The sequence below is a fragment of the Elgaria multicarinata genome, chromosome 9 (genome assembly GCF_023053635.1).
Source record: "Elgaria multicarinata webbii isolate HBS135686 ecotype San Diego chromosome 9, rElgMul1.1.pri, whole genome shotgun sequence".
Classification (NCBI taxonomy): domain Eukaryota; kingdom Metazoa; phylum Chordata; class Lepidosauria; order Squamata; family Anguidae; genus Elgaria; species Elgaria multicarinata.
Window position 1 is genome coordinate 26958364 of NC_086179.1, and position 25132 is coordinate 26983495.

The 25132-nt window shown below is 44.0% G+C and overlaps 1 protein-coding gene across 3 annotated transcripts in view; it reads right to left on the reverse strand.

Annotated features, from left to right (window-relative positions):
• Positions 1-25132, reverse strand: part of HIPK2 (homeodomain interacting protein kinase 2) — a 197653-nt gene that overhangs the window by 134903 nt on the left and 37618 nt on the right. The window contains exon 1 of one of the 3 annotated variants that reach the window (XM_063133340.1): positions 2266-2315. The exons of the other annotated variants lie outside the window; for them this stretch is intronic. The gene's annotated coding sequence lies outside the window, so the exon portion shown is untranslated. Of the gene's footprint in view, positions 1-2265; positions 2316-25132 lie in introns of those variants that run through there. 3 annotated transcript variants of the gene reach the window in all.

Here is a 25132-nt window from a genome sequence, read left to right on the forward strand (position 1 = left end):
GGACGGCACAATGGATTGTCTTCCCTAACAGCTGGATGCTGCCTGTTCTATAATATTATGAATGTATACCCCATAGGAACAATGTGTATAAAGGCACCTGAAGCTGCCTTTGTAGGAACATAAAAATACAAGTCGTTGCTGGGCCAGACTAAGGTGCATCTAGTCTAACATTCTCTTAGCAACAGCAGCCAGACAGCCAACATGTAGGGCATGGAGATTATGTCCTCCTCCTCCTCCTCCTCCTGTCTGTCCCCAGTTATCTCATATTCAGAGATACACTGCCTCTGTACAGGGAGATTACATTTAACTGTGCGGATGAGGTGGAAAGAGGCAGGAGGCAATGGGTCAATACCAGCTCCAGTTTTTTGAGGACTCTTGGGCAAGGCACCCTCAATGGGACCCTTCCATCAATGAATCAACCTTCTCACTACCATTGCCACCAGCTGCTACTGCTCCTACTCCTCATTAATAGAACTATAGCTTCCAAATCGTGCGACGTACTGGTTCCCCTCTATTCGGCACTGCTTAGGCCTCCTCTTAAGTACTGCATCCAGTTCTGGGCACCACCCTCCAAGAAGGATGCAGACAAGCTGGAGCGTGTTCAGAGGAGGATGATCAGGGGTCTGGAAACAAAGCCCTATGAGGAGAGACTGAAAGAGCTGGGTATGTTTAGCCTGGAGAAGAGAAGACTGAGGGGAGACATGATAGCACTCTTCAAATACTCGAAAGGTTTTCACACAGAGGAGGGACAGTTTCTCTTCTTGATCCTCCCAGAGTGCAGGACACGGACTAATGGGTTCAAGTTACAGGAAGCCAGATTCCGGCTGAACATCAGGAAAAATTCCTGACTGTTAGAGCAGTGCGACAATGGAATCAATTACCTAGGGAGGTCGTGGGCTCTCCCACACGAGAGGCATTCAAGAGGCAGCTGGACAGCCATCTTCCAGGTATACATTAAGGTGGATTCCTGCACTGAGTAGGGGTGTTGGACTCGAAGGTCCCTTCCAACTCTACTAATCTATGATCACCATCATCACTATCACTCACTTGCTTAACAGGCAGGGAGATCCACTTAACAGGCAATATGGTCCACTGTTCCTCCTTCCTTCACACCGTGGTCCACTGTTGTCTGGACCACGGTGAGAGGTAAGTAAACAAGAAGATTGGAAGGGTGAAAAGGAGGAGCAACTCCAGGGGGATTTTGTCAGGGGGCCCCTGCTGGGATGTGGGCCCTTGGCAGGTACTCAACCAAGCCTGTCCTTGATGCCACCCCTGCAATGGGCTCACAGAAGTCAAAGTGTCTATACCACTGTGTGTGCACAAGCATAAGGGGATAGCAAGGGACAGCCTCATCACAAAGGATTTCCAAGGAAGTTCACAACTCATATAAGGAAAGGAAAACAGATGCAAGGGAAGATAAACAGGGTGACTACACTTGTGTAAGGAAAGGGAACCAAGAACTGGGCGTGGCTTGGGGTAAGGATGGACAAATCTGTCAATTTCAGTTTCTCTCCATTTCTCGTTTTTCCTGTTTCAGGTTTGGTTTGTCCCAAACTTTAGAATTCAGTTTGCCCTGAACTTAAGAGAAGTTTGTGTGAATCTTTGTATGTATTTTCATGTTCATTTCTCCCAATCTCTGCATTTTTGCATGGGATTTTGCCTAACATACACATTTTTGCAAGCCATTTTCCTAATGCAATGCATTTCAAATATAATTTTCACTAATGCACCCATTTTGTGTGAATGTTTCTCTAATATGCACACTTCATATGCCCTTTTTTAATAGAACTCTGCAAAAGTTGAAGGAGTGCGAATTTCAAAGGATAATGACATTTCCATTCACACCTTGGTTTGAAAGTGCAAAGCACCCATCCCTACTTGGGGGCTGTTGATAAAAGGCACAGGAATGGAGAATCTGGGGAAAGATCCTCTGTAGTTCTACCCAAAAGGAAGGTTGAGGGAGGGTGAATAGTACTTGTCAACTCTTCCCCCCTGTTTAAGGCCATGCTAAGGGCTGTTCCCCTCTAGCCCCTCATGAAACTCATCTAAGCAACAGCCACCACCCCATTATTGTTATTATTATTATTATTATTATTAGGTGCAATCCTATGCAAGTTCAGAAAGAAAAAAGTCCTACCACTCCCATCATTCCCCAACCAGTACAGCTAGCTAAGGAATGCTGGGGTTTGTAGGACTTCTTTCTGCACAGGATTGTGCCCTTAGTTAATCACACACTATGTGACTTTTTGTCAGTCCTAAACTTACTATCAATCAGGTTCTTTCAGACCCTATGTATCAGCAGCATGAGAGAGGGAGAAAAATGCCCCCTTTCTCCATCCCACGCCATTCGCAATTCTATAAATGCCGAATACGTCTTCTGCCACATTGCAGGCCATGCCGGCAACCGTCTGTAGAGCAGGCAAAGATACCGCTTTGGGGCAAGGTCTGAAGCAAACTACGCAAGTCAAGTGAACATTAAAGTGCACCCAGCATAGCTCTGTCAGGCAGATTTGTAGCAGTGCAGAAATGCCTTGTGGCTGTGGAGAATTAGCAACGATACTGTGCTCCTACTTTACCTCCAATGTCTCAACTTCAAATCCTCGGAGGTGGCACACAATTCTCATTTTCTCCTCGTAAGTGTTTCTAAAGGAGGCTAGCGGGGTTGTGTGTGTGTCTCCAATTCAAATTAAGGTGCATTAGCAAAGTCAGAGAGCCAACCCAAGACAAAAATAGCTGGTGATGTCGTCTTGGAAATGAAATCCCTTCGTCCGTTTTGCATGTGGGGAGCTTACATGGAGACTGAGGCTACTCCGTTATCACCCTTCCCTAGTGCTGCTGCTGCTGCATCGCAAATGTCTCTGGGTCTGGCTCTCATTACCTTGGCTGCTTCCTCTTTGGTACTTGTTTTCAGTGAGAGAAAAGGGGCAATGAATGGAACAACATGCTGCTCATTAAGTATATCAAAATCTGGCTCCGTTAGTGCAAAACCTGAAATCGCAAAGACTTTTGCTACCACTTTATATCTTGAAGATCAAATCATGGTCATCTGTTCTAGACCTCTGCCGCCCTAAACACCCTGCTTCTAAGGCAGAAGGGTTGAAAACCTTTCAGCCCAAGAGGCAAATTCAATTTCAAAAGAGCTCACGGGAATTGCTTTCCATTGGTGGGCAGGGCTGAAGGCAAAGGGGGTGGAGTCAATATACCAGCATATTTTAGCTTAAAGCTCTTGACTGCCAATAACTGAGCCTTAGAGAGGCATTTCAGCCTTTTAGAATGGGTAAGAAAACATACAAAGGCTAAATGATAGGTGGTCAGAAGGAAAGCGGGAAATGTGAGAAAGGGTGTGTGTTCTAACTGGTTCTCAGTGAAAAGATCAGCAACGGAAGACCAGTTTCCCTGAAAGACAGCTTATCCATCCTTCCACTGCATCGCACAGTTGTTCTGCTGGGTGAATGTTAGGGCACACTCTCTGTACATCTGGCCTAATGAATAGTAAAGGCAATAGAGGAATGGACAAACATGCAGCCCAGGATAAGTAAGAATGTCACCATGCATGTTAGTTTATGATCAATTAAATATTCCACAGCAATTTAAACAAGTTTATAAATAAATAACATATTTTCCCTCCCAACAATAAAGGACAACGTGCTGAGCGGGCAACCTCTCTAAAAGTTTAAGAGCAAATGTAGCTTGATTTGTTTCCATATTTCAAGAGAAAAACAGCGAGGAGTGGAGGAGCAGGAATCAAGCATAGATAAATGCTTCGCAATTCAAAAACAGCAAAACCAACAAGGTATTCACAGAAGAGCGGGTGTAGTTTCTGGCTGAATGCTGTTGAGAGTGTGCCTTTGTACACGCACACAACCCACACACCACAAAGCATCACAGAATAGTAGAGTTGGAAGGGGCCTATAAGGCCATCAACTCCAACCCCCTGCTCAATGCAGGAATCCACCTTAAAGCATACCTGACTCATGGCTCTCCTCCATGCAAACACCCCATAAAGAAAGTGCCACATACAGGGCCACTTTCTAACAAGCCTTGACCGTTCCTATGTCCTTCCCTATTTCAAAGCTGTTAAAAGAAATAAAGGCTCCGTTAAGCGAATACACACCTGTCAGTTAATTCATAACTTCTGGAACCAAGGAAAGAACCCTCTGGAGTAAGCGGTCTGGAAAAGCATTCTAGGGTATTGATGTGTAAACTGCCAAGCCATTGAGCATGACGATTTATCCCAGAATCTCCAAATTTAAACCCATCAGAGAAATGAGCTTTTGCATCTAGCGCAATGTTAAAGAAACCTTTTAGGCAGAAGGAGGGGGGGAATAAAAGCCCCTGGACCCTTCTTACCTGCAGTGCAAAACTCTCTGTAAACTCCAGCACAGAGTGCAGTGCATGTAAACCCAACTTACATTTTAATGTGATTTCCTATCATGTTTATATATTTAAAGGAAAACCCCACCAAAGTTCCAGTGACTCAGATGCCAGGTCTCTCCCCCCTCTCTTTTCCTCCCTCCTTCTGCTTTTCTCCTGACTTTCCACAGGGTGATGATGTTGCAGCGACGGATTAAAGCATGAGGCACATGTGAGCTCAGAGAACTGCAGCAGTATTACTCAACTTGTCATCCAGAACACAAACATCATATCTGGCTAAGGCCACGATGATGGCTTTCCTTCCCACTGAAAGAAGAGTCATTGTTCCCTTTTCTGGCATTAACCTTTCTGAGCTGGATGTACATTCACATCCACCCGCACGACCACAGGCCTCAATATTCCCCCAATAGTGAATAATAAAGAAGGAACTGTCAGTACGCTGAGGGGTGTAATGGAGGAGCAATTTAGCCACTTCAGCTCCAGGCTTTCCCAGATGTCAGCCTCAACACACACAAAAATGCTAGTCATTATCCAAATTCGACAGCCCTTCTCCCCATACTGTTGCGGTAGGCGGGGAGAGTGAAGGGTGGTGTGTTGTCTGTTGAACCTCAACTAGTGATTTGGGTTCTGGACAGGGTTTGGTAACTTAACAGGTTTAATTTTGGTTTTGGCAGGGCTCTGAACACAGGCCTGAAGCAGAATTTCTGTTAGGCTAAAGGAAGGAGTAAGTTGGCAGTTGTGTTGCCCTTAAGGGGCACTGTAGTTAATTCATTGTGATGAATACAACACAGATGGAAAGTCTGGTGTGTGTGTGTGTGTGTGTGTGTGTGAGTGAGTGTGAGGTGATTAGAATATTGGACGAGATCTGGGGACCAGGGAAACCCAGGGTGAAATTCCCCCTCAGCCATGAAAACCATTGGGTGACCATGGGCCATTCATGACCTTTCAGCCCAACTTACCTCACAGGATTGTTTTGAGAGAGAAAAAAGGCAGTGGTGTCCCAGGTATGCCACCTTGAGATTTTTTAATGAAACGTGGGGTATAATTTAAACAACAAACCAACCCAGGAATGTTGTAGGGTGGGGGGGATATAAGGGGAAGACAGGAAAGGAAAAGGGCTGGGCAATGCAGGAAATTCTCTCCTTCTTCCTGAGGTGACATGTGTATGTTGAGTTGTGTGAGCTTCAGCACTGCGGGTGAGTGACAGGGGGTGAAGCAGAACAGGAGAGACAGGAATTTCCTATACTGGAAATAGTTTCACTCTCCAGTTTCATCCACTACCTCAAGTCACCCTTTCTCTCCTGGTTTCCTGTTCTTCACGCACAGAATCTTTGCCTACCTCCAGCCCCTTGAACATTTTAGTTGCCCTTTTCTGAACTTTTTCCATCTCTACAGTATCTTTTTAGTCCAGCAGAATCTTTGCTGGGATTAGAGCTTCAGTTGCTGGACCAAGAGGAAGCTGCTTCTTGCTCCAACATTTTGCTGCCTGAGGTAAAGAACAAGTTGGTACCCCCTTTCTTATTCCTTGTATAAAAACTGTCTGGACTGACAATTGGATCTTTCTTCAACAACTGGTAAAAAGACAGCATCCTCCACCACACCTGAAGGCAACAGGCTAGCTTAGGAAGCACAAAGTTGGCCACCTGGCCTCCCAACTCCTTGCTGCCACTTCCCAGTATTTGCTGCCAAAGCCCACCATGTCATTTTGCCTAATGGTAGGGCCAGCCCTTCCTGTCTTCCCTAGCTCCACGAACAGCTCTAGCATGGATCAAGTCACTTTTCACTATAAAGGTATGGTCCAGCTCTATGCAGCATCCTGGAATAGTTTGACATTCATTGAAAAGAAGCAGGATAGTTTTATATCCACCTGAGCAGAAGAACATAACATCCCATCCCAGGCGACAATGTACGTGCCCTACATTTGATATTAAGAGGCTGGGCAGTCCATCTGGTTTCCCAGCACTTCTTTTCTCCGAAACTTTTATGCTGGCTATACCAGACCTTTCCCTTAATAGTTTACAAGATTATACTATCCTTCAACTTGATTTAGCAGATCATGTTATAGCTAAGCCCTGGTCTAGAGTTAGCAAAGAAGGAGCCATTTTGATTAAAGTTTGTACACTGACGAATGTCGCTAAGTAAGGGAGAAAATAAATAGAATTGGATCTCTGAGTTCAAAACATTTGAGAGAGACTGACGCAAAGGAGCTAAGGGGGGTGGGGAGTGAACAGTAGATCACATTTTCCAGAGAGACTGAAAAAAATGTGTGTAGATGACAAGGTCAATAGCAAAAGCCTTGAGTCTGCTAGGTTCTATTTTACCGACACAGAAATAATATGGGGAATGATGTAAGACCTCTCTAAACATCCCTTCCAGGTCTGATAGCAAATTCTGATGGGGAACTGCGATTGCCATAAAACCAAGGGACCAGAGCGATGGCCGACACAGAATTCTGCATTCTACCAAGTACTTGTCGTATTGTATTCATATGGATAGAGCGAATATTTGTATCCACGTCTCTGACAAAACAAACAAACATATAATGTCTATTAATATTAACAGGTGCAAAATAATTTTGATACAAGGAGGAACAGTTTTTATGCATTTTGTGAGACTAAACTGTGATTACACTGAAACATTGTTTCCGGACAGTAGAAGCAGATTGGTTTAATAGATTAAAATTAGTCGCTTTTCTACATAAAACTAAGATTTTTCTAAATAAAACTAATATGTATTTTTCTACATAAACACACAATCTTATGCATGTTCAGACAGAAAAAAAGCCCTTGCTGCCTTCAGATGTGGTGGAGTGTTGGAGAAATATTCAAGATCAGCGCCAGTGAAGAAATATTCAACTACCAGGTTTTGCATTGGGAGGGTGTACCATCTTGTTCTTTGCACCAGCAGCAAAAGCCCTTGGGCTGGCCCTGTAACAACATCATAACTTCAAGTTTTCTTGGTTTACTTGATCCTTTCCAATCTGGATTTCAGCCCTGTTTGGGGCTGAAGCAGCCTTGGTCATTCTGGTAGATGACCTATGCCAGGAGTTAGATGGGGTGGGTGGGTGATGGTGCATCCCTGTTGGTTTTGCTGGACTTCTGATTTTGGCACCGTCAACCATGGAACACTTCTGAATTGCCTGAACAGGGTGGGGCTTTGAAGTTCTGTTTTTCAGTGCTGCCTATCAGGGTGGGGGTTTGTCCTAGGAAGTGTTGTTGGAGACTGTTACTTGACATCTTGGCTTTTGGCTTATGGGGTCCCACAGGATTCTGTCTTGTCCCCCATGCTGTTCAACATCTACATGAAGCTGCAGGGCCCAGGGGGAGCTTGTCCAGGGATGCAGGGTTGGGTGTCACCAATATGAAGACTGCACCCAGTTCTCTCTCTCCATTTCATCTAATGCCAAGGAGGCTGTGGACAACCTGAACAAATGTTTGAGTACAGCTGTGGACTGGATGTTGGCAAATAAACCGAGCTTTAATCCAGACAGGACAGAAGAGCTATTAGTCAGTGGGGAAATGATTTTGGGACTAGGGGTACAACCTACTCAGAATAGGGTTGCACTGCCCTCAAGGATCAGGTTTCTAGTCTGGGGGCTCTCCTTGACCTAACTTTGCTCTTGGGTGTGCAGCTTGATGCAGTAGTCCGGAGTATTTTTGCATAGCTTATGGCTAATTGGCAGCTGCACACTTTCCAAGGAAAAAAGCAGATCTGCGCAGACCTTGGTCACATCCAGATTAGACTACTGAAAGGTATTCTACTTAGGGCTGCCCTTAAAAAGTGTTTAGAAACTTCAGCTGGTGCAAAATGCGTCAGCCAGGTTGTTGGCATGGATCTGCTTCAGGGAGCACATAACTCTGGAATTATATGACTTGCACTAGCTTCCAATTCATTTCCAGGCAAACTGTAGAGTGCTGGTGACTACACTAAAGCCATATGAATCTGTCCACCTTTATGATTGATATTCTCTGTGGAAAGCCCGTTTGGGGAATCTAGTTGGCTTCCTTTGCTTTATTATTTAGGCAAATGGTCAAGACATTCCCTTTTCACCAGGCTTTTGGCTTGTTTTAACTTTGTGCCCTGCTGCTATAACTAGTTTATTGCTGCTCTGTAAACTCTCAACTCTTTTATTATTTTATTGTGATATTACAGTGATTTGATTATATATGCCTTTCATCTATATTGTAAGCTGCTTTGGGGTTCTTATATCTGAAAGGCAGGATATAAATTCTCTAAATAATAAATATACAAGCTGCATAGACCTTTGTTTTTCCAAAACCCAAGATCCCAGTCCTCATGAAAAATAGTAAAATGTACTGGCAATATCTGCTGACAGCTCATAAACCAAAGGGGACCATGGACCGAGCTCCCAGAAATCTCAAATTGTAGCTTGTGTGTCTTTCTCATTTATTTTCTCGTCGCTTTTTCACACTGGTCTTTTATAAAAAAAATTGACATTTTGTTAGAACTGAATATCAGTAAATATTAATTTGGGGTGGGTGGGTGTATGCAAATGTACATAATGTTGATTTTCTCAATAAATGGAAGGGTTCAATTCATCCAAAATTCTGTCTTTTTCTAGCAAAGCCCTCATTCTGTTAGCATGATAGGCAAACTCTGAAGTTGGGGAAATCTGCTGCAGCTGGATTTCTGCATGCCTGACAGAGAAAACATGGGCACACTGAGTTGTCTGCCCTCTGCTCTGAGGGATTTTTTAAGGTAACTTCTTCTGAGAATTTCTCCCATCCCAATCTCAACTAAATATTAATTTTCTAAGCTCTTCACCCAGTTTCAAGATTACTTTGGTTCAAGCAAATTTTTGTTGCACACCTGCAGTGATGTAATCCATATAAAATCCAGAACAGCAAAGAGAGGGCTTTATAGTTGTCACCTCACAAAAATTTTAAAGAAAAAAGCATTGCAGCTGGTGGAGAAACCAGGAACCTGAAAGTTACTGAAGTCTTTCCTTTTCATTTGTACCACTGACTGGTGATTTATAAATTGGGCAAACAGACTGCGGGAAAGCATGGCCTTGCTTTACATTAACCAGGCAATTAAACCTTTCACAGTGGGTGCTTCTAGACAAGACTTTGCCTCATTCATGGCCTGCCTCTTTGACAGAATTTTAGAGGGGGGGGCAGTGTCAGAAAAAAAAATCATCTTCAATTTGTAGCCCTCCTGTGTTGGCCAAGTGCTTTTTCCAGCTTTCTTTTCTTACTAGAAAATAATCTGTTAAGGAAAAAAAGATGGAAAAGCTGCACAATGCATTGGTAGAAAGGTGTGAGATAATGTAAGAAATAAATAAGAATATGGGGAGACCTGTTACTGAAACCACTGCTGGTCCACGTAGTTCAGACACTGACTAGCAGTGGTTCCCCAGGGTTTCAGGCAGGGGTCATTCACAGCCCTGCCTGGAGATTCCAGGGGATGAATATGAGACCTTCTGTGTGCAAAACATGTGTTCTGCCACTGAACTATATGGCCCATGATCATTGTGAGGGAACTTTATTGAACTTCCCAGTAAAATGCCACAACAATGCAAATACCTAGGATGATGTTTTGGGACATGGAGAGCTCCTAGACCAAGCTTTTTGTCTCCCTGCTTCTTTTTCTCTTTCCGACAAAAATGTGTCAAAGAGGAACATAATAACTCCACAAAGTCTTTCAATAGGTAGTCCTAGGCAGTAACAGCTCCAGGATTTCAAGGGCCTTTGCGCAAGACATTCTCAATAGGCCCTCTCCCTCCTCCTCCTCCTCTTTTTCATCATTGCTACCATTTGCTTGCTTGACAGGAAGAAAACCAGTGAGCTGGTAGGCTGTGGCATCTACTGCTCCTTCTTCTCTCTACCACCGTCGTCTGAGCCAACGCTAGAGGCAAGTGAACAAGCAGGTTGCCATGGTGAAGAGAAGGCGCAAGTCCAGGGGGGTCCTTGGCAGGTGTAAAGGTTTGAGGCCTACAGAGGCAAAGTAAAAAGGGCAGGCCTTAAAGTTCTGGGGGGTTTTCCCGTTAGGAGGGAGTATTCCTGAGAGGAGTGGTTTCATTTCTCCTGTTAAGAATAATTTCCCTGGTTAAGTTTCATTTCCCCAGTTAAGTCTCATTTCTTCAAGATTGAAACACTACTTTCTGTTTTGGGGGGTGAGGGTGTAAAAGAGTGAGACAGCCAGAGAGAGGGAGAGCAGGAAAAGATGAGAGTATGAGAAAGAAGCAGCTGAAAAAGCCTAAATGCAGCTAGGGTAACTTTTTGCAACTTTTATTTTCTTTTAATGCCTTTTGTATCACTCAGCTCTATTGACTAAATACTTTGAATTGTAAGTTGCTTGTTTTAATATACTAGTAAACTGTTGTGTTAAACCTAAAGTGTCTGATGTGCCAACCACTCTACATCTACAGCCTAAACCCCACGTTACTGAGGGGAAGGGGGGGGGGAGAAAGGAAGGAAGGTAGGATTCTGAAGGAGGCAAGAGATCTTTAAGGAGTTGCTCAGGGGTTCCAGGTCCCAAACAGCAGGGGCCCAACCATGCCTACCCTTGATGTTGGCCCTGGCACTAGGAGTCCTACCATCTGGAAGCACCCAGTATCTCATCGAACCCAAGGATCTCACTAGCGGCTTGAAAAATATTGCGGACAGTCTATGGCTTGTCATTCAACATCTAAACGATGCACCAAAGATGCTTGAAATCATTGTCTTCAAGTCTCCCATCAGGGAGAAATCTATCTATCTATCTATCTATCCATCCATCTATGCACACCTGTCAGGAGGCAGAGAGGAATGTGTGAAGACTCTGGTTCCCCCACCCCTTTTCCTAATAAATACATCTGCAAATGAAACACAGTCCTCTTCTACATATATTCCCAGTTGTATAGTACACCCGCCTTAGTGTTAGAGATTGGGAATGTTTTAGAAAAACAATTCCTGCTGAGATTGCCTGAGGATCTTGTCATGGCTCTGAACATTTAAGTGTAATTCATGGAGGGCCTGATCACTACAGACTGTTTCAAGACCATTTTTACTTTGATTAGTGCCCGTGTCACAAACTGCCAGAAGTGCTTTTTATAAACAAGATTAAAAAATAGTGACACCCTTTGCCCATCCTTTTAGCAGAGATCTGCAGCATAGTTAGTAATTTCTGCTATTTTTGTTGTTGATGGAACAGGTTTCTTTTTTTTTCTTTTTTTTAAGGAGTTGAGCGAACTGGATGGTACATGGCAAATGTAGGAGCCTTAGCTCAGTCACTTGGAGATTACATGGGTGAGAGGGACGGGAACAGAAGTTTTTTTTTAAAAAAAACCCAACAACCTTAAAAGTAGCCTACAGAAAGGTGAGGAGCAGTGAACTTGTCTAGTACATCAGCTAAGTGCAGGAGTCATGTGTGAACCCAGTTATGCTAACAAACTGTGGTTTGTTAACAACCCAGAAAGAGGACCTATGTTGTTGGGGTGTGAAGTTGTTTTAACCGTAGGTTTACATGCAAACCCAGAACTGTGGGAATTTCATGGCTTGTTTTGCCAGGTTACAGAGGTGGGGAGCAAGAGTGGTAAAAAAACCCAAAAAAACCCAGTCACTAGATGGCAGTGCTCCAACACCTTAAAAGCATTTGCTATACAGGCAAGGAGCAGGCAAAAGAAGAGGAAAGCAAACCCTGGGACTGAGAAAAACCATGGGTAGGTCAACAAACCATGGGTAAAATAAACCATGGGTAAGCATTATGTGCAAACCAGTTCAGCTATGGAAAACACATCATACAGGAGCAGTGACATAGACCTGGCATACTGGCCATGATGGGCAACAGAATGTTCAGGAAGGATTGAGATCTGGCGTTATCTGGAAGGTTTATATCTGGTTGCTAGACAATCAAGGCTGGAGACAAGTGGGTTGGACAGCTTGTAAATTGACCGTGAAATGTGTGCCAGGTACTTGCACTTGCTATATGCTACAAACTAGCTAACTGGCTGACGTCCCTGGTTTTAGCTCTATAAAAGCAACACCCAACAGCTTCTGTATGACTTGCTTTCTGAGAGTGTGTTCAATGCTCACGTACTTTCCACAAGCACAATAAGCATCAGAAGAAAACTACAAAGACACACACACACACAAACACACACACACACACACACAGAGAGAGAGAGAGAGAGAGAGAGAGAGAGAGAGAGAGAGAAGGACAGAAAGGAGAAATGGGGGTGCTGAGGAAGAGAATAGATCAATAGTCAGATTAAATAAAAGAACGAAAAGGAGAACTATTTGCATGCAATGCAAAGATCAGATAGACAGAGAAGGAGGGGGGGGGACAGGAAATGCAGTTATCTCACAATTCGTGTCCTGCACCTCTCTGTAAAGTCCTAAATGCTGCACTTCTTGCTTCCCATACAGTCAGGTGGAGGCACATTTGGAGCATTTGTATCTCACTTGGAATGGAAAGGATGTAAGAGTCTCCCTTTGGGAGGAGTACAGAGAGCAGGAAGTACATTAGTCCTGTTTCTGAACCTTTTCTTTTTCTGTAATAATATTCAATGCAATATTCAACTAAAACACAAACGTAAAGATAAATGGTTTGGGCACTCAAATTTCAATTACGAACCAAAGTTATTTTCTCTGTTTCTGTGTAAGGGTCTGATGCACTCTTTGTTTAAATATCAGGGCTATGTTTAATTCACAGTTTTCCCACAGTGCTTCACTATTTCCAGAACCACTGATAAATTGAGCATAAGCTTCCAATCTGAATCTGCTCTCTTTTGGCAACAACCGATGCAAAAACAAAACATAAAAACCAAAAACCAGTGCCCTCTTTTCTTGATGATTTCTCTACCTGGGTAAGCAAGGATAAACTTTTTGGGGAATTGTATAAATTCAAATGTAAACTGTCTGGCTTGGATCCATGTTATCCACTTCCAGCTTTGCTGCAAATTGGCACTTCCAACAAATTCCCTGGTATCCAAGACCTTGTCAGACCATTTTGAATCTCCCTGGTCAAAGGCGGTGACAAGTAAAACCAACTCGGCAGGGCTCTCATCCCCTATGTTACTATCTAGGGATCTAGCAAGTGCCAAATCAATTGTGAAACAGAGGCTGCTCAACACAGATATGCAAGACCTTCAGAGTGCTACTCGGGGTCCATGCTCCCCAAAGTCCTTAGGCTTACCAGTCTCCTTTTGCAAAGATGGGATGCCCTACCTGCGCTGGTTAACAATTCCCAAATACAGGAGAGCATTCTCGTTAGCTAGACTTAACGTTCTTCCCTCTAAAGTTTTAGATGGCAGATATAATCAAACCCCACTGCTCAACAGATGCTGTCCTTGTAATAATACCGAGGTGGAAACCATATCACATGTGTTACAGTTCTGCAGATTTTATCAAGGGGCTAGGAATGATCTTCTGAATCCCATTTTACAATCTTTTCCTGCTCACCCTACTGAATTCCTACTGACCTCATTACTTCAGAACTCAGACAAATCAATCACCGAGCAAGTGGCCAAATTTTTGAACTTGCCCATTTCTATCAGATCCTCCATGTATGCCCAGTCCTTTTGTATGTCACTTTTGGTGTGCCGGAATGGTCTATTGACTGCAATAAAATTTGCTGTAGTTACTTATTTTGGACAATTTATCACATTTGTCACTCCCTGGCTATTACTTGCGTGATCTATGCAATTTCAAGCTTATGGTTCTCCTTATGCAAATGTTACATGGGATACATGTTTGCATTTCATAAAAATAGTGCTGCACAAATCAGAGTGGCGATTCATATTCCTTCAATGAGCCTCACCTCCATATTAAATGGGAAGCAGTTCTATTGTATGCAGGCACCGCATTGAGTCCAGGTTTTTGACAACCTTTGCGCAAGACACCTTCCATGAGTCCCTTCCCTCAGTGAGTCCACCTTCCCATTGCCGTTGTCCCTGGCTGTTATTACTCCTCATCCTCTTCCCCATAATTGCAACTCTTTGCTTGTTTGACAGGAAGAGTGCTGGTGAGCAAGAAGGCAGTGGCATCTCCTCTTCCTCTGCCTCACCATTATGACAAGTGTGATGCCAGTGTGGTGTAGTGGCTAAAGTGTCAGACTGGGAGCCAGGAGATCCAGGTTCTAGTCCCCCTCGGCCATGGAAACCCACTGGGTGACTTTGGGCCAGTCACAGACTCTCAGCCCAACTTACCTCACTGGGTGGTTGTTGTGAGGATAAAATGGAGAGAAGGAGGATTATGTACACCGCCTTGGGTTCCATGGAGGAAAAAAAGGCGGGATAAAAATGAAATAATAAATAAATAAATGACAAGAAGGTCACAATGGTAAAGAGGAGGAGCAAATCAAGGCAGCTGTTGTTGTTGGATCCTTGCTGGGGTCTGGGCTTTCAGCAAGCGCCTGACTATGCCCACCCTTGACGCTGGTTCAGTATATATATAGCCACATTCACATGCACACAGATTGCATTTGGAACACACACTTTCTATCGCATGTTTATGTTAAAAAAAAACACCCAAGAGATTCTGGCCCCAAATAACCTAGTTTCAACTTGAGACAACCATCTCTCCAAAACTTTGGTCTGGTCTGTGAAAGCTAGCTAAGAAAGCTAAGCCCTCGTTTGCATGGATTTTGTACGTGACTTCACAGACTTCCTTAACTTTTATGGGTATGTTTTCCAGCTTCAAAAAAAAAAAAAAAAAGGGTTCTTATAATAGCTCTTTGTCACACAAGGGTGCTTGGAGAATTAATTAGTCCGTGGGACAGATTTGTATAAACTGCACCAGCTGATGCCCATACGCCCCACTGGGAATTCATCCCAAGGGAAGTCAAGTTCTATTTTCCATAAGACACGTGCCAGCGGAGACTTTGAGGAGCAGATACAACGGGTTCGTGCTGCTGGCTCACGTTGCAAATCCTTGCCACAAAACCAACCACCTTTCTTGCCTTCGCAGCAATGGTCGGCTGCCAACACAAGTGGGCTTGGGACCAGTGGTGGCTGGTGGCTCCGATGTCAGTGGGATGGTGAATCTGCTCCGGGTTTCAATCAGAACCAGTCAGAACCCTAAAGGAGCTTTCTAAGGTGTGTGTAGTCCTAGGTGTGCAGGAGTAAAAAGCTTGCGGGAGATATATATATATATATTTTAAGGGGAAAAATATCTAAGAGGGCAACACACATCTTGGACAGCTCCTATAGAGTTCTGACTAATTCTGACTGAAACATGGAGCAGATTCACTGCCCCACTGACACCGGAGCCACCAGCCTCCATTTGTGATATCACACAGAAGACTTCAGTTGTAAACATAGGGCTAGCCAAAGATACCCCATTTTCCCCCCTACTGTTAGAGACATTAAGGGACTGCAAGGCGTCTTCTGCAAATTGGAAGTGGCAACTCTAAATTTTCTCCAGCCTCAAGCAAGAGCTCTGTTCAAACCTTAGCTTCAGTCTTGTTTAGTTGTATGAGAACCATCACATGGTCAGTTGGTGGCCATCTGTGCATCACCCCAAAAGAGGAAAGGCATCATCCCGAAAACATGATCTAAGTTTGCATACAATTTGAGTATGCTACTTTTAATGCATAGACGCAGCTTTACCAATGATTACTATTGTTTAAAAAGGAACACAGTTGATATCACCACAATGACCAGATGACCTGTTTGCCTGTAACTAGGTGCTCACAAGGGTCCTACTGACTCACCCTTCTAAAGGTACTTTAGCTTTAAACTGGACCCTGACTGGATGGCCCTTGAAACAGAGGATGCCTTCAAATAGAGGACTGTCCTCTGTTCAACAGGGACACATGGATACCCTAGTTGTAGAAGGATCTTTCTGGTCAAAAGAGAGGTGTTTGGCTTCTCTCGGTAGAGCACTGGATGATTTACAGGAGACTGGCACAGGATTTCTGTTCCCAACTATTTAATGATAGCCAGCCTGAAGCAAAAGACCAAGATGGTGCCCACTCCTGTTCCATGTACAAAAACTGACTGGGCTAGCAGTTGAATCTTTCTACAATGCTGGTGGATAAGACAACATCTCCCGCTGCATCTGAAGGCAGCAGGCTAGCTTAGAGGGTACAGAGCAGGCCGCATGGCACACCCAGCTCTTTTCTCCAGCATACAGCGGATGCCTTCCAGCATTTGCTGCCTGAAGCAATCCCTTCATTTTGCCAAACGGTAGGGCCGGCCCTGACAATAGCAGTAACAAAAAGGCTTTTCCCTCTGCTAAACGAGGCTGTTCGAAGCAGATCTGTTAACTCAGAGACTGCTAATGCAGATGTAGATTTGTACTTGGATATAGGACATGCTAAAGTGGGGCACAACAGGTTATTGGCTGTGCCCCCCTCCCCAGCCACTATTCTATACCTGACTCTGATTGGCAGCTCTCAGGATCTTAGTACACACAGACATACACAAAGTAGATCCAACAACCCTGAATTCGCTTGTATCTGTACTGTAGCATCCATGCGCCGAATCTCCCTGCAAGGGCTGCTAAAGGGGTTTCATTGGCTGCCCTGCAACTGTCATATTTCATCTTCCCGGGGAGCATTAAAAATAGAACCTGAGCATATTCTGGAAACAGTGTAAGATCTCAACTGGGCTCGCTTTTATGGTACATTTGGTGCCATTTTAATTCAGTGTTGCCCAATGCCATTTTCTATTTTAATATACGGTTATACTTTCTTGTTTTTTTCGGGCTACCATGTCTTCAGGTTGGAGGGGCAGGTAGAAAATCAAAACAAATGTCTGTGTAACAGCCTGTGCCTCACACATATTTGTTCTCAGCCATGTTTGTTAAGACAAGGCGTAGGCACAGATTTATATAATTCCATGACTGAGCCTGAGTCAGTTAACATTCGTAGCATTTTTATAAGTGTTTTGTTTATAGCAAGGCTATTCAGCACTTTATTTTGTAGGTAAAACTGGACACTTGTATCAGTTGTAAGCTGGGATGCAAAGTTTCGTTTTCCTGTTAGTGCACCCTTCCCTTCATTTTGTAGTGATCAAATCAGTATAGTGATCAAGTTAGTGTGGTGTAGTGGTTCAAGCAGAGGTATGTAACCCACGTGCCCTCCAGATGTATTGGACTACAATTCCCATTAGCCCTAGCCAGCATGGCCAGTGATCAGGGATCATGGGAGCTGTAGAACAAAACCATTGGAGGGCACCAGGTCACCTATTCTGGATTAGTGTTGGACTAGAACCGGATAAACCCAGGTTCAAATCTCCATTTACCCACAAAGTTCGCTAGTTGATCTTGGGCTAATCACACATACATACACACGCTCAGCCTAATCTACCTTACAGAGTAGTTGTGAGGATACAACAGTCTCTGAAAGAACCATGTATACTACTGTGAGCTCCATAAAAGAAGGGGTGGATAAAAATATCAGGGGTGTTGAACCTCAGCCCCACAGGCCAAATCCAGAACATCTGCAGTCCCAATCCAGCCCTCCTGGGTCCCCTTGATGCCCATGCCCCTTTTGCCTGGCTCCACTCCCTTTCCTTCAACTGCCATTTGGTGATTTCCTGGCTACTGCACACTAGATTAGACCAGGGTCCATCTAGTCCAGCACTCTGTTCACACAGTGGCCAACGAGCTGTTGTCCAGGAACCCACAAGCAGGACACAAGTGCAAGAGCACCCTACCATCTATGTTCCTCAGCAACTTGTGTATAAAAGCTTACGGTCTCTGCTAGTGGAGGTATCACACAGCCATCAGGAGTAGTAGCCATTGATAGCCTTTCTAAAAGGTTGAAATGTCTCTCCTAAGGCTTTGTTACTGACAGTAAGAGCTTTAAACTAAAATATGCTGGTATGTTCAGTATTTTGGCCCTGCCCCTTTTGCTTTCCTTCAAGTCCCGCCCACCATTGGAATGCAGCTCCAGAGAGCTTCTCCAAAATTGAATTTGACCCTTGGGCTGAAAGATGTTCGACACCCCTGGTTTATATGGATAGGGACCAACCAGATGATCTTGGGAATACGAGAACAGGGTTTGCCAACACAATCCCATTCCCCCAACACCACCAACACCATCTGTGTTCGCTGTACACACAGCGATCATCCTAAAAGAGTGGGAAAAGTTGAAAATCAGGCGCACAGAAAATGCCACAGTGTGCATTGAATAATGCCAGTAATTATGACATCATCAGAGAATCTTGTGAATTTCAAACCTTGATTTCTTGCACTGTCTTTGAAAAACACCCTTGCAATAAAATATCGCTCCTCTATCCAAACTGGCCCTAAAACAAACTGCAAAGGCAAGGAGTCACTGTTTGCTGTCTGTTCCAACTTTTTCATCTCTGCCACATTTGGGGGGCACAGACTTCAAGAGCAAACACGAACTATCACCCCAGTGTACGTCTGGCAGAAGGCCTCCCTCTCCGCCCGTTGAGAAATGGCTTTCTCCCCCTATCTGTTAGTTTCTAGGCACCTCCTGGCATATCAAATGAAACAGCGATTAACTCAGCTGCTTTGAAGAGCCATTCTAATCTGTCTAACACACAGCACTGTGTCTTTGTGTACAAAGCATGTGACCTTTCTGTGAATGTGGGCCTGTACTTTGTATTTGAGGTCTATTGTTTGCAGAACAAAGAGAACAGGGATGTTTCATATTTGTGCACAGGAGATGAATATGTCTCCCAGCCTTTTAAAGACCAGAAAGGATGTTTTGCACATGGATCCAGTACTGATGATTTCAGCAATAGGTTCTCTGTGCCTCATCTTCTGCCTTCCTCCTACTACTTCCATAGCAGTATATTTCTACGTATTCTGAGTGAACTAAAGGAACCAGATGTACCACAACTCTCTCATGGAGGTGGCAAACTGTATGGCAGTTCCAGTGATTGAGTCATGTCAGGCCTGGATCTGGGGGATCTTGATTTATGTCTGCCACTGACTGACTGTGTGGCCTTAGTTTTCACAAACAACAGATGGTCCGATAAATATGGTTCCTGGATTGTACCACTTCAGAGCACAGGTGCGGGGCTCACACGATAATAACAACAACAAATGTCAATGCATACAGAAAATGGGCATGCCGTATCAGTCTCCTTGACATCTAGTTTTCTATGTGTAGGGAGGTCTGTGCATGTGTGTGCGTGTGTGCGCACGCGCAGTAAGGACTGTGTATAGTAAGGGCTACAGCTGAGGGCATTCAAACTTTAGAAGCCCCAATTGCAGTCCTTACTGGTACAATCAAGAAACAATTTAATCAGTTCATCGGTTCTTTCTCAGAACTGGGCCCTGGAACAGGGGTAGGTAGAAGGCAGTTCTGGATCTACTGGTAGATTTCCAGGTGATTTGCAGTAGATCATATAGGATTTCTTACAACAAAACGACTGCACACTGCCAAAATGAAGAACACGTCGGATAATCAGGAGTGGGTTTTTATATGGAAGGCGTATGAACTGAGCTCCATAGAATTCTGGTGCTGAAAACAGATTCTCAGTCTTGGAATTCTTTAATTCTAGGTCTTTTACACCAGGCCCTAGTTGGTGGGTCTCTGGGTTGTAGTTAGAAACAAAGTAGAGCTTGCAAGCCTGAAGGCTTCCCATTCCTGCCCTAGAACAGCCTTCACCAACCTGCTATCCATGTGTGTGGGGCTCAAATCCCATCAACCCTAGCTATGCTATGGAAGGTAATTTGAGTAAGTTAGGGAAGATGCAACTGCACAAACAAAGGTTTTTTGAAAGCTTTAAAATTGTTTTTCAAAGATATTACAAGGATTTATAAAAATTGCAGGTGGCAAGCATCCATCCTAACAGAGGCATTCTCCCTTCTCTTACACACAACAGAAATGCCTCTTCCAAGATGATGTCTGCTATGTCACATGAGTGCATCATCTAAAAAAAAAGCTTCTTGCTTCAGAAACAGTTTGATTGATATGCACATTTATGCAAATTTAAACCATTTTGTTTAAAATTTCTTTAATTGCATTACATCCCCATCTGCTGTCTCTCATCTACTATTGATACAAGAATCCCATACAGTGCATACATGCACCGTTTTCTCTCTCTTGCTGCCACCCCTTTCCCCATGCCCTTTCTTGCTCCTTGCCCCACAAGCATAGGCGTGCGCAGTACATTTCAGTAGGGTGTGCACCCAGGGAATTTCATTTAATTTTATTTTTTTAAAGGCGGACATTTATTGAACACTCAATCATAAAGGACATTGTTTTTATTCATTTAGTTATTAAACACTGTAGATACTGATGCCCTACTCTGCGTTCGGCTTGCCTGACTGGGGAGGGCCGTTGCAGGTGGGACATTGGTGGGGTTTTGTGGTGACACTGGTCAGAAAAGGAGCTTACAAGGTGATATTAGCCTCCAAGTCCCCTCCTCCTGGCCTCTTTGAAGTGTGGCTCCCGGCAGAGCAATTCCTTTTCACTTTTGCTGCTGGGAGCAATGGGATGCCATTGGGGCAGCTGGAGAACTATTCCTGCTACATCTGGATCCCTCTCTGGATCCTTACTCAATGCCCCCCCTCAATTCGGGGCTTATTGCTTGAGACATTGGGGTGTGCCTGGGCACACCCAGCACACCCCTTGTGCATGCCTATGCTCACAAGGTGGGTCACATCATTCTGGGGAAGGGACAGGTTGCTCTCAGCAGAGGTCTGAATGGATTGCTTGCAGAGAGCTGCAAGAAATAAGGCCAAGAGCCGAAAGCCATAAGCTGCTCTCCCCTGCTATACACACTCACCAGGGAGTAAGTGTCTTTGACACAGTTCTTTTTTCTGAGTAGACATACATAGAATTGCCCTGTGAAAGATACTGAAAACAGGCACTAAAATGCTAATGCTACAGAACTAGTGAAAACTGGAAAACTTCCACCCCCACCAAAAGAGATACACACATAATTATTTGCTGCAATATATACATATATATATGAGGGGACTGTTCTTAACACATAATTGGGCATTTGAGGCTGGGAAAATTAATATGTGTACACAAGCAACGTGAAGCTGAGTACGGCTTAATGAACCCGCATAATCAGAAAGTTTCCAGATCCATTCAACTCTTATGACTCACATGGCTTCCATCAACATTCCAGGCACAGCACTGAGAAGCAGAGCAAACTCAGTGGCTTTGCCCTTGCGTTAAGACATTTGTAAAAATTAGAGCCTTCCACACACAGCAAAAGCTCTCAAAAGTTACACGCTGTCCTTTTCTGCATTTGACACGCTCGTTCATCTGGGTGAAACAACTGTAGCCTGGAAATACACAGCAAGCATGATCAGAAGTGGAAAGTATGCATAAAAACAGATTTTTAATGGTTTGGAGCCATTTGTTTTAGAGGGGAGAAAATAAAAGGAGCCTTAATAAAATACACTAAAAATAAATAGTGTGTGAAAAAGAGTGAGACAGTGGCTCCTACTTCACCATTCAACTAAGCTTTAATTTTCTGACTCCTGTCCAAACAGATAGATGTGAAAAGAAATATTATGAACATTCCAGTTAATAACAAAGAAGGAACACTTTGCAAACCACTTAAACTTAATGCTGCCTACCAGAACATTTGCCTTCTGTTTACAGATTTCTAAAATAAGTATAACTGAACAGGTGGGGGGGATATATTTTTCTTCTGTTTTCCCATTCGTTTCATTGCAGTTTGACCACACTGACTATCCTATCCCACTGTCTGGTAACATGGGGAAAACATGGCTCATTCTTTGCATGTCTAAAGTCCCAGTTAAGACCTCTTCAGTTAAAGATCTGAAGTAGCTGAAGACCAGTGATCCTGGAGATTGACTGCCAGTCAAACTGACCCAACTAAGCTAGGCAAGCCATTGGTCTGACAGTATAAGCCATCAGGCCCATTCAGACGACACTGAGGGCTTTGTGGTTAGCTTAACCGTGCTTCTCTGTAGCTAGCAATAACCACAAGCCGTACGCTCACAAACGACACCGTTAACCCTGTCCGGTTCCCAGTTTCCTTAACCACACAGCAGTTAGATAAGGACATTTAGCGGCATTTATTTATTTATTATTTACAATATTTACATACCGCTCCATAACTAAAATAAATTCTGGAGCAGTGAACATAGGAATAAAACAGTAAAAAGATAAAACAGCAAATTGAAAATGTTAAATTGAAAACAGAATACCAATAAAAGTGGCGGCTGGTCATTTGAGGAATGCTTCCTGGAAAAGAGCTGACTTCAGGAGATGCTGGAAGTAGCACAGTGTTGGTGCTCGTCTGACCTCCAGGGGCAGGGAGTTCTAAAGAGAAAGGGGCCACCACACTAAAGGCTCTTCCTCTGGTGCGCTCCAATCAGGCCGTAGGTCCATGTGGAACCACCAGGAGCATGCCTTTGGATGACCTCAGGGACTGGGCAGACAGGTAAGGGAGAAGGCGCTCTCTCAGATATCCTGGTCCCAAGTTGTTTAGGGCTTTATACACTAGTACTAGAACTTTAAACCTGGCCTGGTAGCCAATAGGCAGCCAGTGCAGTTCTCTCAGCAAATGAGTTACGTGCTGCAAAGGGGCAGCTCTTGACAACAGTTGAGCTGCTGTGTTCTGCACTAGTTCCAGCTTCCGGAGAAGCCTTAAGGGCAGCCCCATGAAGAGCACATAACAGTAATCCAGTCTTGAGGTTACTAACCCCCATACCACTGTGGCCAAGCTATCCTTGTCCAGAAGAGGCCATATTTGGCAAGCCAGTCGAAGCTGGTAAAAGGTACTCCGAGCCCCCAAGGCCACTTGGGCCTCCAGCAACAATGATGGATCTAGGAGTACCCCCAAGCTGCAAAACTGATCTTTCAGAGGGAGTGCAATCCCATCCAGAAGAGGCAATGAGCCTATCTCTCAGGCTTGGGAAGCACTCACACACAGGGATTCCACCTTGCCAGGATTTTACTGGCCCTCATCCAGCCCATTACTGAGCCTAGGCACTGGTCCAGGACTTGCACAGCCTCCCCTGATTCGGATGTCATCGTGGGAAAGTAAAATGGTGCCTCTCAGACCTGGCCACCACAGATCAGCGCCGCAGTAGGTCCTGTGAGTTGCCCAAGTGTACCATATGGTAGCGCTGGGCGTGCAGCTACAGCAAAGCACTTGGGTGTGTTCAAGCATGTACTCAGTTTTTACAGGGCAACATTGAGGGCAAGTAGACCTGACTAATTCTCCACATGTACCGGCTGTGAAGCTGACTGTGAGGCCTAGGCCAAGCCTCAGAATAGCTGCAGCGCACACTGGTTTCATGGCAGGCACCCCACAAACATTTTTCAGCATAAAGGTCAATCTGAAAGGGTTCCTTGAAGGAGGAAAGTTTGAAAATGAGTGGCTTGGAGAGACAAAGACATGATGGTGCTATATAAATAAATAAATAAATAAATAATAATAATAATAATGTCTATATTGATAACCATCTTGGTAAGAACATAACTGTCTTTTTGCTAAGTGTAAGCCGCTCTGAGAGCCTTTTTTGGCTGAGGAGCGGGGTATAAATATGATAAATAAATAAATAAATAAATAAATAAATAAATAAAATAAACATCTATGTGAAATTGTATGCTAAACAACATTGTTTCTGAGAAGAATGGTTTGTGTATTTCTATATGAGGCACCAGGCTGGGTGTGGGAGGGTTAGAGTAGGGGAACACACATTATTCTTGCTTTGTTTTGATCCTCCTTTGAGGAGAATGGGGTGGGGTGAACAAACTGGCTGTGTCAGACTATGGAATACACGTCTGTTGCTGTTTCAAAATCTGTATTAGGAGACCTTGGTGTTTTGTCAGTTTCCCAGAATGAGCAAACATTGCTACTGTGCAAAAGGAGCAGCTCAAAAGAAATCACATCTTGCATGTTTCCAAGCACTTCATAAATCCAAAGGCATTTGACGGCTCAGCCTGAATACCTAAGACACAGTTTTCACTTATGGATGTACAGTTTAATCACAATCATACAACAACAACTACAACAACAACAACAATTATAAGAATATGAAGAAGAAACACCTGAATGCCCACTCCTGTATGAATGATGAAAGTGACAATTAAAAATAAATATGGATAGGTGATCAGATAACTTAAAAACAGGACAAAAAGCAGAGCTACTTCAGGATGCGCCAATGCATAACTCCTGACCTGACCCCAAAGTTTGGTTCCTAAAGTGAGATATGACAGTAGTGTTCATAAAACTGTTTCAGGGAGGCAAATGTGGAATAGTATCTCCCACACAAGGTCATATTCTGCAACTAGGGTTTCGTAAAAACTGTTTCAGGGGGGAAAGATAATGAAATACAATCTTCCACACCAACTCATATTCCGCATATTAAGCAATTAAACACATTGCACTAGGTCAATTTCACGCTCTTTCTCGGGGCAAGGGATGCCAGTTGGCCGGTTTTGGAGCCACCCCAGCTGGTATTCTTTCACTTTTAAGCCCGCCTATGTGCTAGTCAGTGGCTAAGGTTAAGTCGGTATATATTTAAAATATCCATATGAGTAGTATCTGTTTTCGGTATGAGTGAGAACGACTCTAGGCACATCATATGGCGATGACAATCCTGCAGCTCCTGCACAGGGAATGCGAAGCACAGAAGAGCTGGCCACAGGGCTTCGTATAACCTCTCTTCCCCCACCATTTTGCCTCCAGGCCTATCCCAGTGTTAGGATCAAGCCTGATCTTCCTAGTGTGGGAGACAGGCTTTCAGAGCCTCAATTGGACTTGGAGGCTGAAGAAGGAGGAGACAGACATCAGTCAAGGCAGAAAACGGGAGGAGATTCTCCGAGACTCTCCAGGAGTCAAAGAGGAATCTTCCCAAGAGTTTATCAGACAGGATGCCAAGGTCTTGTGACT